The following is a 12865-nucleotide window of genomic DNA, read 5'->3' as shown; positions in this document are numbered from 1 at the left end:
GACACACACTTTATTTTCTAATACAATGTTTTATATAATAATTTCTTATTATTTTTGGTGCAGGATTTAGCAAAAGGGTATGACAACACTCACAAAAATGCGTAGAATTTGTTTGCTAATTTCTTTGCATTTATGTGTGATAATCTGTACAGAAGTAGCCCAAACATGATGGGGACACAGCAATTTTTGGGGGCCTACTTGGCCTAAAATCCAGAGGTTAATTTTTAGAATTTTTAAGTATCCTGCTAAATGAACATTGTTGTTTTTATGGTTAGGAGTGTATAAATCATCTTGAAAACTCAAGCTTTTTAAAAAATAAATTAAGCATATAGACTTTTTAAATTACAAAATATTATGATTTAATGTGCGTTGGGACCCTAAATGGCACCGAATGCTAGGAATGACCCGTTACCAAACTACCACTTTTTCTGAAAAAATGCTAAAATGATTGCAATATGTGTTAAAATACATTGGTTGATTATGTAAACTACTGGGGTTCCATTTCTTCTGAGTTACTAATTTGGGCTGACATTTGTCCTAGCGCGAAACCTACTCTTTTTGGATTTGGAAAGGTTGGCATGTATGTAGCTATCAAGCTAAGTAGCAACCGATTAGCAACCGAAAGAGTGTAGGCAAACTGTGAGTTACAGTTGCAAGAAAAGGAGAGTCGACTTGGAGTGCTTAGCATGTAGTAACGTTGATTTACAACGTCAGGCAGTTGCCGGAACAAGAGTTTTAAAAACGATGATTTAGTTAAGTAAACTATAAGCATCAGCAGCAGAACAGGTTACACAGGATACCCGGAGTTGACAAACACACTGACGGATAGTTTACACACGCCTTTCCGCAATAGTGAGGGTCTTTGTAGAATAAACACCAACAGAAATGGTAAAGGATCTGAAATAATTTGTCCACCAATCACTGCTCAGGATCATTATGGAAAACCAATAAACTGATATACCTCCTAACAGAAGTGAAAGTTTAGTATAGTTTTTGTATGAAATATCTATTTTGAGGAGTGAAGGGCTATGGCTGTAATGACTGGATCGTGTTTTAAGGAGTAGATTCATTTATTCATAGAGTATCATGCACTGTTTACTCAGGTATCCTCTAGCTCAGTTGGTTCCCAACCTTTTTTTTTACAGTATAATTGCTAATGCAATACGATGATTGTCACTACAACCCTTGTCTCACATTACAATACAATATAAAAAATAATTGAGATTTAATTAATTTTGGAAAAAAATTCTAGTAGATAGCTATTTAAAAGCCATAAAAAGGACAGGAAATGTATAGTTCTTTCTTAATAGAAATGTTTCTCTCTGCCCATAAAGTGTCCAAACCAGGCTTGTCTGGATAAGCGCATTTTTAAAACATAGTCATTGTCCATGCCGGGTTTCAGATTATTTGCACAGTGCTCCGATCAGATCGGTCTCCTCCATTTTGTAGATTATTTAAGACTTTTTGAAATCCACATAAAGCACTAGCCGCAGGCAAAACCGGCTTGTGTTTAATTGATGTACCATTGGGAATTCTGGGATTGCGCCGTCCTTATTATCTCATACAGCGGGAATCCAAATGAGATTAATCTCTGAGTCGCAAATCCATATAGTCACTCCAATATGGCCCTCTAATTACGCTTTCATCTCCTTAACAACATTCCGTTCTGTACGAGTTGTAGCATTTGAGACTTTTAACTTTATTACCTCTTCTGCGCCCCCCCTTCCAACCGAGTGAGTCATTTGGGGGGGCTCTGGAAAAAAGGTTGGGAACCCCTGCTCTAGCTGTTCTGCAGTATCACCAGGTTTGATTGCAGGCCTCCCTGCAGGATCACCATGGTTTGATTGAGACTGTTTGTGGTTTTATCTGTTGTTTGTCCTGAAGGCATCAGAGACAAACACAGTTAGTGATCAGGATATTATGAAACACACATCCCGAAGAATAACGTCAGGCTTTGGCAAGTGAAAGATAACTCTAATATGCCGTATTGATGTGACTGTTACAGCCGTGGCTCCTCCGTGAACTGCTCTGTTACATAACTCTGCATGTTTGTGTGTGCAATCTGTAAAATGCGCTGTTGCGGTTCCCTCGATTGTCATGTATGGTTGTCCCGCCCTCGTATCCGAATAGGTGATTGGATCGACGTCTCCAATCCCTTCCCTGCATCCGGACCATCTTCCGGGGGAGGCAGTACAAAGGCCCGTAGACTGAGATCATACATTTCGGGAGGCTCTGTGATGTGGGACAGACGCCTCTAGCCTCGTGGTGTATATTACTTGCGTTGGTTGACGGTTTAGTGCTGTGGTGTTATTGTGTTAAAACACTTATACTGTTTAGCAGCGTGTTAAATCTGTGCTTGTGTGCTTAGCAAGATATTCGCCGTATAATTTGTGTGGGTATAGATCCAGATTAGCTTAGCGGTTAGCGTCTGTTGATTCCAGCAGCTGTGTTTTTGCCACATCGTTTTTGTTAGTCTTATACCACTTTCAAAGTTGAGTTTTGTTCTTCCTTTTGTGTATTTACTCTCTCTGTTTTGTACAACCTGTTGAAACTCTCTTTTGGAGTTCTCTTTTTGGTTGATTATTAGCCAACAGTATTTGGGCCTTTTGTTTATGCCAGGGCTACACGCCTTTATTATTTTTGTTACCACTATTCTTATAAATACATATAATATTTACTAATTCCACACCGGTGTGTGTTGTGTCTCTCTACCCCTAGAGAGGGGCGTAACAGTAACACACACACACACACCATTTTGTTCCTGTCACACACAGTGAAGAATAGGACCTCAGGGAAAATCACTGAGCAGACAGCTGGTGGAAGTTTTTGATTTAATGGCTGAAATTAGTTGAATAAATGTGTGTGCTACTTTCCATCATCCCATACACTCACTCTCAGACACATACACACACACATACACACACACACACACACACACACACACACACACAGGACCAGAGTATCCTGTTGGGATGGAGGCAGTATATGAATGGAGCAGTGAACCCTGGGAAAGACCGTCTGCAGCCGAGGACAAAGAAGAAAAAAGCAATTTCTCACTATCAGCCGCTCATATTATTGCTGGACTGTGGCCCTTCCCCACATATGTCCAGTAATTGAGTTGTAGCACTGCACACACACACACACATACACACACACACACACACACACACTGCACACACACACACACACTGCACACCCTACACACACACATGCACACACACACACACACACACACTGTGCACTCACACACGTACACTTTGCACTCACATTGAGCTGTCGCCGGGCCGTCCAGGAAGACAGAATGCTGCTGAGAACATGAAGGAAGGGGAAATGTGGAGCCCTCAGGAACTAAATCTTTCTTTCTCTAACAAAAACACACACACACACTTACCAACAATAAAAGAGACACCTCTCTACTAAAGGACGGGTCAGGACTGGGGGTTCTGACGCACCAAACTCAAACCCTGTCACAGTGAGGCGTCAGTGATCATGGCCTCGACCCGGCCTTGATGTTCCCAGGTTTAAATCAAATCCAAGGTTTCTTTGTCACTAAAAACTGTCATTTAAAATGAATTTATAGCATACTTCACCTAACAATAGTAAATCACATGTGTATAGCAGGAACTGCACAGGAAGAGGCTGTAAATTCATGGCTGCGAGGTCACTCCTTATTTCAGGCCCTCTTACCACTTTTCACCTAAATGAGTTCAATTGGAGTTTTGCAGTGTGGCTAGTGTTTGAGTTGGTTCAACTTCCAAACCTCCTGAGATCCTGTTTGCTTTTCAACCAATAAGAGTCACGCCTGCAATGTGCCATCCTGGAGAATTACCAATAAGAAGAAAGCATCTTCATTCTGGAGAAGCTCCAGCCGTTAATGCCTCCTGGTTTGACAGAGACATGTGAAGCCAGCTCCCATCGATCAGGAGAGCACTGAGAGAGCCAAGACACACAAGTTATTGTAATTAACGCAATATCATTGTGAAATTGATTGACACCACTAATAAATACACAAAACAAGGCCCTGTCAAACATTAGTAATGTATTTTTTTGACTGTTCCCTTGACTTACGTTAGATTCAAACTTGTATTTTTTGCAGATCTCTTGAATAATAGCTTGCCTCCGTGTATGCAGTATAAAAGTGTGAAAAACTATAACTTGGTTGTATTCATACAGAATATGTCTTTATAGGAATCATGAATTATGTATTGATCATATTTATGGAAATCTTTTAAAGTAACTTGGTGAGTTGTGGCTTAACGTGTCTGTATGTGTTTGGAACACTTAAAAAAAACATTGTTTGTGAAACCATTCATTAATGTTCTGTTCATAAACCAGTAGCAGTTTTATAGCATTAACTTACACTTATTTGTATGACCTTATATTTTACCAAATACATGACTGTATGTCACTCATGCCCTCATCACTGTCAGACTCCACTACTGCAACAGCATCCATCCAAATCACCAATGAACATCTATATATCCCGAACTCAGGGCCTTCTCCCACCCTCTTCAAAATATTTGCCAAGGGATTTCAATTGATTTCCTTATTATAGGGGTCAAGTCATGATAAAGTCAATCAGGGGAATAGATTATTTCCCCAGAAAATTCTCAGCTTCACTACATTACTCTTATCCAGTCAGAGGGGAATGGCTGTGTGCATCCTCACATGGCCCTGCTACAGCCTCTCCCAGCAACAGATAACACAGCAACATCTTGGCCAACAGTCATAAAGCTGGGCAGTGGTGGTGGTGCCGCGGCGCCGGGATGTCGCCATAGCGGCAGTAAAGCTGCAGTGTAGTTGCTGACGGATCAGTATTTTCATCCACGCTTCGTTCAATTCAAACCCGGCTGCAATAAAGCAGAGCTGGAACTCAACCTTTGGTACGGGCTTAAGCAACCAGGAGGAAAACACCCTCCTTGTACACACACACTACACACACAGACAGGCAGACACACACACACACACACACACACACACACACACACACACACACACACACACACACACACACACACACACACACACACTGACTGTGCATTGGAGCATGGGGAAATATACCTTTGCTAAATGTATATATGCATCTTATATACAATGGATGAAATAGTTAAACTAATGGTTGAAAAAGAAAGCTTACAGTAATAGCTCCTTGTATAATGCATACAGTGTTGATGTTCAATATGTAAAATGTATAAACAGATGAAAAAGTGTATTATTTTAAGTTAGATAAAGTGATAAAGGGTTGGACAATGTTAGCTAAGAAGGTATTAGCAAAGGTGAAGCCCTTGATAGTTAGCTTAGTAATGGATACAGACTTGGTTGAGATAACTAAGAAATATTGTATAAACAGTTAAAAAGTTAGGTCAAAGTACACTGAAAAAGAACTGAAACGTTGACTTAAATAAATGTATCATGTCAACAGATTACACATATTTGTATAAGTTAGTTGAAAGCAATAATATTAGGTTTTAAATAAAAAATACTAAGTTTAATAATATTGCTTTCAACTAACCTAATACAGTTATATGGAACCTGTTGACATAGTACATTTAATTAAAGTCAATGTTTCAGTTTTTTCAGTGTAGTGGATACATTGTAAATGAACAGTTATGCACAACCTAAACATTGCATGAAAGATATTTCTACAATATTGATCTGATTAATATTATTCTATTCCTTGGTTTCAAGTTTATAAACCATTCATAGGAACATGTGGGTTGTGCTGATGTGAGGAACACCTATCTATGACATAAATATCTAAATCTCAATGAAGCAGTACACTTCATATATTTTTAGATCACTCAAAAGCCAAACAAATCTTCAAGTCAATAAAATATTAATCAGTTTATTACCTGAAGAAATTCAAAGAGCATTGAAAAAGGAGAGGGACGAGAGGATACTTTACAACATTATATAATAATATAATTCCCTAACATATTAACAAAATACAGACAATAAAATTAGATTATTATGTTAAGAATAATTTCACACTCTTTTTGCTGTGCCTTTAATTGTCATTGCACTTTCATTCATTTCAAATATTAAAGCAGTAAAATGATACACTTCTGATATGCATTAATTTTGTCCGAATCAAAATGACCGTTCTGATTTTCAAATGAATCACACGATGCAGTTTGTATTTTAAAATCCCTCACACAAGCCGTTCTACAACAGTGAGCTCTATAACTGGCTGCTTTTAGTGTCAGCCACAACTTTTAACTGCCCTTATCTCAACATAAATAATGTGCCTATAAAAGTTAATAATCTACCGCTTTTAATGAGACATGTTCAACAGCCATAAAAAGGTATTTTCTGTCTGTTTTCTGTGATGACCATAACATCACTAGGTTCTTGAAAACAGCCCGGAAAGCCGTGAGGAGAATATCTACCAGCAACAACATCTTAATGAAAATCAGTTTTCAGCTTTAAAAAGCCTTGTCTTTTTACATTCCACATGATTGTCTGTGCATATATAAATGTATTTGTATCTCCAACAATGGAGATTTCTTTAGGAATAGGTAGTTCTTGTTGTTTGTTGGGTTTGACTTCAGGAGAAAGGGTCAGCGTTGAGACCTGGTTCATCTGAGTCGGCGTATAGTGGATTTGACAGTCATCCTGTGGTAAAACAACCCTGTGTCGTTGTGAAGCTAAAGCATGGTCCAGGTAACGGTCAGTTACAGAGCCAGTGTTACAGTTTGTATGATCAGTTCAGGTCAAGGCTCTCCGGTCAACAGTTCCTGAACCCATCCACCAGGTTGTGCTTCAGCCCCGACGTGATGTTCATCCAACAGTTCCTCCTCAGCTCCAGAGGAACCGTTCAGGATGGGAACAGTTCAGGATGGGTCAGTGCAGGGGGGCTCATGCTTGGGACAAAGCGCACCAGGAGTTCTGAGGGGCCATGGAGACCGGGGTAAAGGGGTAGTCCTCGTATTTAATGTCCACATGTCCTGATCCTGTGCTGTCTAACTGAGAAGCCACCTGCGGGGAGAAAAGAGACATTTATCAGAACATGACTTTAAGAAAATGGGGAAAAGAAAGGAAGCAGCAGTCTCTCAGGACGGTTTGTCTCCTCCTACCACAACAGACTGACACACGTCACACATATTCTATTCTTTATTATTATTTTCTTATGATGTATTATATCTGTTTATTATCAGCATTATCCTGCACAATAATCAATAACTCATCTTAACTTTTTCTATTGGTCTTTGTTTTAGAAAAATACATTTTCTAGTTCATCTTGAAAAAGTATACTGTTTTCATGCAAAGAAATATAAACTTTTATGTATATTTAATGTATAGATATCGTAATTGTACAAAGCTTTGACAATACTATATGTCATTATGGTCATGCCAATAAAGCAATTTGAATTGAATTGATTAAAAAACGAATTGATGTCAAAAAGGTTTTTGCATTGTATGATTTTGATTTGTCTTTGACCTTATTTGCCGTCATCAACCTTGAAGCAGCCTAAATAATGAAAGTACATGTGATTATAAATATCCATATCTATTTCCATAATCTAGAAGCTAATCATTTGATTTCATTTATTGTATTGTGCTATTTTTCCCCCATTAATAGCTTATCATAATTTAAAATGTAATGAGGCATGTTAAAGATATGCATGTTACTTCCTGTTTTAAGAAAAGCCGTAATGGGTTTCTACCTCACATGCACATGTTATTTTATTAATTATGCTTTAAACAAAGCACAATTAAGCATTGACACTGAGTTCAAGCTTTTCTTGGATTAGTCCATTTGAACAAGTGTCCGTAAATCACTATGGCCGAATGACCTGAGACAATAGTGATCCCGCCTATGGCCCACAGGACTCTCTGCAGTGAGATCCAAAAATGACCTGCAATTATTTGCTTATCACCTTAGGTGGCGTTTTAAAGAGCAATGGATGTCTTTGAGATGGTAACTTATAAATAAAAAAAGTTTATTTTAGGAAGGGAGAGGACTACCCTTAAAAGTCTCATGTAAGGGACAACAAAGTCTGGGAAAACAATGAACTATGTCTTCTGTTTCTCTTGAGGGAGCTCACTCACGTGTAGAAAATAACCCTGATGATGTCACCATGGTTATCTTGAGATAAGGCCTGTTCACATCAGCAATTTAAAACCTAACATTAAACTGCAAAATAAATTCATTCCAATTGATTAGAGGATCAGTGGATCCACTTGTAAAGGTATCATAGTTCCACTTTGGTCGACTGTGTGCCAATAGAAAGCTGTCTTGATGCCGCTGACCTTTGACCAACAGGGGGGGGAACTCAGATTGTTTCCAGCTCAAACTGATGCAGTGAGAACATCATCTGACAGAATTGCAGGCATTTAACCAAATGTCCTCAAAAAGCATTTGGATTTCAAGCCACATAAACAAAAGACTCATTTCTGGGTTTAAGGACATGTTCTTGCAGCACACTACTCTACAGCAACTGAGCTAGCAAGTGTGCTAATGATCAGCTAGAGCTGTTTTCCACCTCCAACAATTTCAAAAATGTTTGGAGAGGAGGTTTACCTGAGAGGCAGATGTGACGGTCTGTCCGGCGTAGGGTGAGGGGGCCATGTTGGGTTCGCTCTTGATGGTGGAGGCGTGTTCTGAGACGGACAGGGAGTTTGGGGAGCTGGTGTCAGAGTTAGTGCAGCCTAAAGAAAAACAGGACCGTCAAATGAGTTCTCAGATTGAAAATAAACCTACAACTATGAGACTGTAATCAGACACCCTTCAGTATGATGTATTTGATGACCTTCAATCATTAGCATTTTTACCAGCTTTAGGGCGTTTTCACAAGCCAACATTTAGGCAAATATCTTAACATTTGGAAAGACTTCTACAAATACATCTCTCATTGTTAGTTTGGTCCACTTTAATTTCTGCACAAATTGAAGTAGAATAAATAGAAAACAAACCAAAAATATCAACCTCACCCTGATTTGGACAGGCAAATGTCGTGTTCAGGTCAAATTGGCCAAATCACTACTCTCATCAGTCATAACTATTGTGTTTTAAATGTGATGACTCAAGGCCTCATGATATCCTCCACAGTAGGCATTTGAACATAAACTGCTGATAATCACTTTCATTACATTTTGAGCGGTTTAGTCAACTTTGTAACACCTGACAGTCCCGGGCATTGTCTGATACTCCCGGTCAGACAATGTTTACAGCTTGAAAAGGTGTTGAATAAAAACATGTTTTATGTAAGAGCAGATCGGTCAAATTTGACACACAACAGGAGGATTAAAACTAACATTTTAGTTTATCCTAACAAGTCAAAGTACATCAAACTGTGTATTTAGATTTCTTTGTCCATCTTCCCCACCTACTACATTCCATTCTCCCCTTACTTACTTCAGGGACCACAGAAGAAAAATAGCCTCTTTGCTAACTGATTAATATAAAAGAAATCAGGCCGTACCTGTGGATGTTTTATTCTTGGGCATCTTGGGTTTGCGCTTCCTGGTCTGAATGCTCTCTTTCTTCATGGCCAGAGGTCTGGCCACCTGTAGGGAGTAGATCAACACACATTAGCTCCCAGTGATACAGTCTGAGGCCACAGTGTCATGGCAACCCACACAGTCCCCCCCCCACACTGATAACAATGACCACAATGCCCTTGGAGAGGCTTTACACTGCGCAAATAATGGGCTGGTTTGTTTTTGCTGTGGTTGGAGCTGTTTCACACACGAGGAAAAGTTATATATTAGGATCCAGCATGAGCATTGGCTATTCTTCCTGGGATCCGCACACACAGTCAACAGCTCATCATTTCATGCAATCAACAGTTGAGTATTAAGTGAACCAAAACTATCCTCCTATTATAACCATCATTAAGGATAACATACCCCAGCTGAGCATGGCTCTCTGGATGACTGTTTTCTGTCCCATATATTTATTTAGTTTTGGGTAAGATGAACCTTCCTTCTGTTGCATGTTGTGTTTAATATGTTGGGCAAACTGCGATATAAACCTATGTGATAATAAGTGCGTCACTGCAAAATAACAAAGCATAAGGCCCTCTGACTGACAGTTAACCAGTTGAGTTTCTGCAGCATTTCCCTCACACTGGTTCTGATGGAGCAGTGTGTTATCTTGTGCTGCTTTGTGGAGCTCTTTCACTGCAGCACTGGACCAGATTACACAACAATAATAAAGCTGCAACAGAACCGATGCATTTAAAACCTGTGTGAGAAAAGCCTGGCTCTGCACAGGAGGCACCATAAAGAGACATGGACCCTGTGGAGGTTCGTACCCCGTGCAGCTTCATGTAGAGGCCGCAGGCGTTGCACACAGGCTCTCCGTCAGCGTTGCGCCTCCACAGGGTGGTGGTGCTGGTGTGGCAGTTAGTGCAGCAGAGCCCGGCCCGGCGAGAGGTGGTCTGCTGCAGGGGGGGAAGACATTTCAATAATTCACAAATCTATAATTGTGCAATATAAAGACTAACTTTGCAATAGTCATTTTTAACTAAAAGCATTCATTTTTATACATTTCCCAACATTTCATTTTTATAAGGCCTCAATACGATATTTTATTTATGTCACTTAGTTCTTTTAAATTGCTACTACACATTTTTTACCCATGGTTGGGTAATTCTTTGACTTTATTTTTTATTTCATTACTAATGTGTGCTTTTCTTTTGTATTATTGCATGCCTTTTTTCCCTGCTACGCCATTTTTGCTGTAACACTGTAAATGTCCCCGCTGTAGGACTAATACATTCTGATTCTGATAACTTCGGTTGTCTGAAACCCAATTCATTTTTTTGAGCGGTCAGAAATAGACTCACAATCCTATCCCTCAACTCTATGTATGATCTATAGTGTGTGGAAGTTCAGTTTTCCACAATGTTTTGACAATGAATTGCAGGATGTCAGAAAGCGTTTGCTGCAACAATGATGCATGTTCCAATCTAAATGCAAACATTTAAATTATTCATTTGTGGGGCAACTTTTAAAGACAGCTTGAATATGTGTACAGCACTCTCTATCAGAGACGTGCACACATAGACTCTAGGTAGTGCTTGAGCACCTGCCCGTCTTGCCCTCTGGACAGCAAGGTGCCCTTTTGAAAGTTCGTTTTTTATTTTTTTTTTTTTTTTACAGTGTAATGTATGTGGCTCATGGTAACATCGATCAATTCTGGATTAAACGCTTCTAATATATACAACAATGCCCCAAATGCGCGTTGTAATTTTGTCAGACATTCCCACACGTGCCCCGCGGCACTCCCGTACGTGCCCTGGCTGCAGCCCCTCCCTTCCCTGCTCTCAACGTGAATGCGCAGCGCGCAGAGCAGACAGTCAGTCAGTCAGTCAGACAGGCCACGGCGGGTGTGTGGTGCAGCAGCACGCAGCAACACGATTAAAAGTGCCCTAGTGACGACCAAGTAAGTAACCACCAGGTTACAAATACAACGAGGGTATTGTTTAATCCCCTAAATCAGATGCCAAACTAAACTATAACTTCACTTCTTTTCCTGCATCCATCCATTTAGTTTCGTTGTGCACTTTTGAAAATTGCAGATCTCGCATTGCGTGGCATTGTGAGCTTGTAGTCTCGTTGTGCACTTTTGAAAATAGCAGATCTCGCATTGCGTGGCATTGTGAGCAGGGGCGTAGCTGGAAATTCTGGGCCCCATGAAAGAATCTATTTGTGGGCCCCCAATCCATGCGAGTGCGCATTAGCGCGCACGCTAAAAAAAATGTGGCCATTTATTTATTGATGAAAACGCATAATATGGTTTTTACCTATACATTCGGATCAGCNTCACCGACTGTGTGAACGTGAAAATGAATAGAATATCACCTCCCATCTTCAGAGCAATCTGACTATTATAACATTAGCGTTAAGAAAGCTTACTTAAATATCTGTCACAACATAACGGATCAGAGTAACATTAAGTACAGTCCGCGGCATATCACATCATAATGTATCATATATTTCCTTATCTGAGTCAGCTGAGCCGTATCTGGCCGTGCAAAAACACTTACAGTGTCACATACTGTATGCAGAAGTATTATTTTAAGCAACACATTAAGTTGACGAAACACTCGAGTCAAATGTAATTAAAGTAAGATCCACTCGTGTCTTAGACGGGTCAGTGATATCATAAACCCGTTAATGTACGCATTCGTTTACCTCTGTATTCACCTTGCAGGTGCAGCTATGTGGCTTTGATCCTGGATAAAGTGTTTAAGTCATGGATGTTTAAAGTTTAACTTCTTCATATTTGACTAATATTATAGTTNTGTGTGCCTTGGCAGTCTCAGGAGGCTTGCAATATTTCAGTTGATTTGTAATGAATCCAGAACGTATGACTATTTTTGTTTTTTTAAATTTGCATTACAGAAAATAAAGAACTTTATCACAATATTCTAATTTTCTGAGACAGTCCTGTATATAGACATGTCTACCATCCTCTTAAAATACTCTCTCCAACAATATCAGTCTCAGGAAGAAATGTTTTGTAACGCTTATTAAAAGAAAAACATGCATTCTTGTAGTCGGGAGGGGACATTGACAGAGGATTACGGGAAAAGTACACAATAAGTACTTGTGGGGGTAGTTTCAGTAGTACTGAGTCCAACAGGATCAATCTCACGAAGAACTAATGGCAATCAAAAAAGATTCCCTCATCAAACTTAGCAGAAGTGGCTTGATTTTGTTCTCAGCAGGGGACTTTGACAGAGGATTTGTTAATAAATACACAGTAAAAGTACTTCAATGTATTGTTAGGTTACAAAGTCAAACAGTATCAATTTCATTAAGAACTAATAGTAACTGTAAGGGAAACTTCTGCAGCAATGGAGAGTCAGAGAGACACGAGGAGAGTTGGAGCTTTGATGTCAAACACTGGTGT

At 39.6% G+C, this 12865-nt stretch overlaps 2 protein-coding genes across 3 annotated transcripts in view; one reads left to right on the top strand and one right to left on the bottom strand.

The window, feature by feature from the left end:
- stxbp1a (syntaxin binding protein 1a) overlaps positions 1-12865 on the bottom strand; it is a 682465-nt gene that overhangs the window by 482433 nt on the left and 187167 nt on the right. The window lies entirely within an intron of this gene.
- The window catches only part of cherp (calcium homeostasis endoplasmic reticulum protein), a 103957-nt gene that overhangs the window by 33216 nt on the left and 57876 nt on the right, over positions 1-12865 (top strand). The window lies entirely within an intron of this gene.

The sequence above is a fragment of the Notothenia coriiceps genome, unplaced genomic scaffold (assembly GCF_000735185.1).
Source record: "Notothenia coriiceps isolate Sejong01 unplaced genomic scaffold, NC01 NC01_scaffold00037250, whole genome shotgun sequence".
Classification (NCBI taxonomy): Eukaryota; Metazoa; Chordata; class Actinopteri; order Perciformes; family Nototheniidae; genus Notothenia; species Notothenia coriiceps.
The sequence above is the reverse complement of the archived record's forward strand: the minus strand, read 5'-3'. Positions and strand labels throughout refer to the sequence as shown.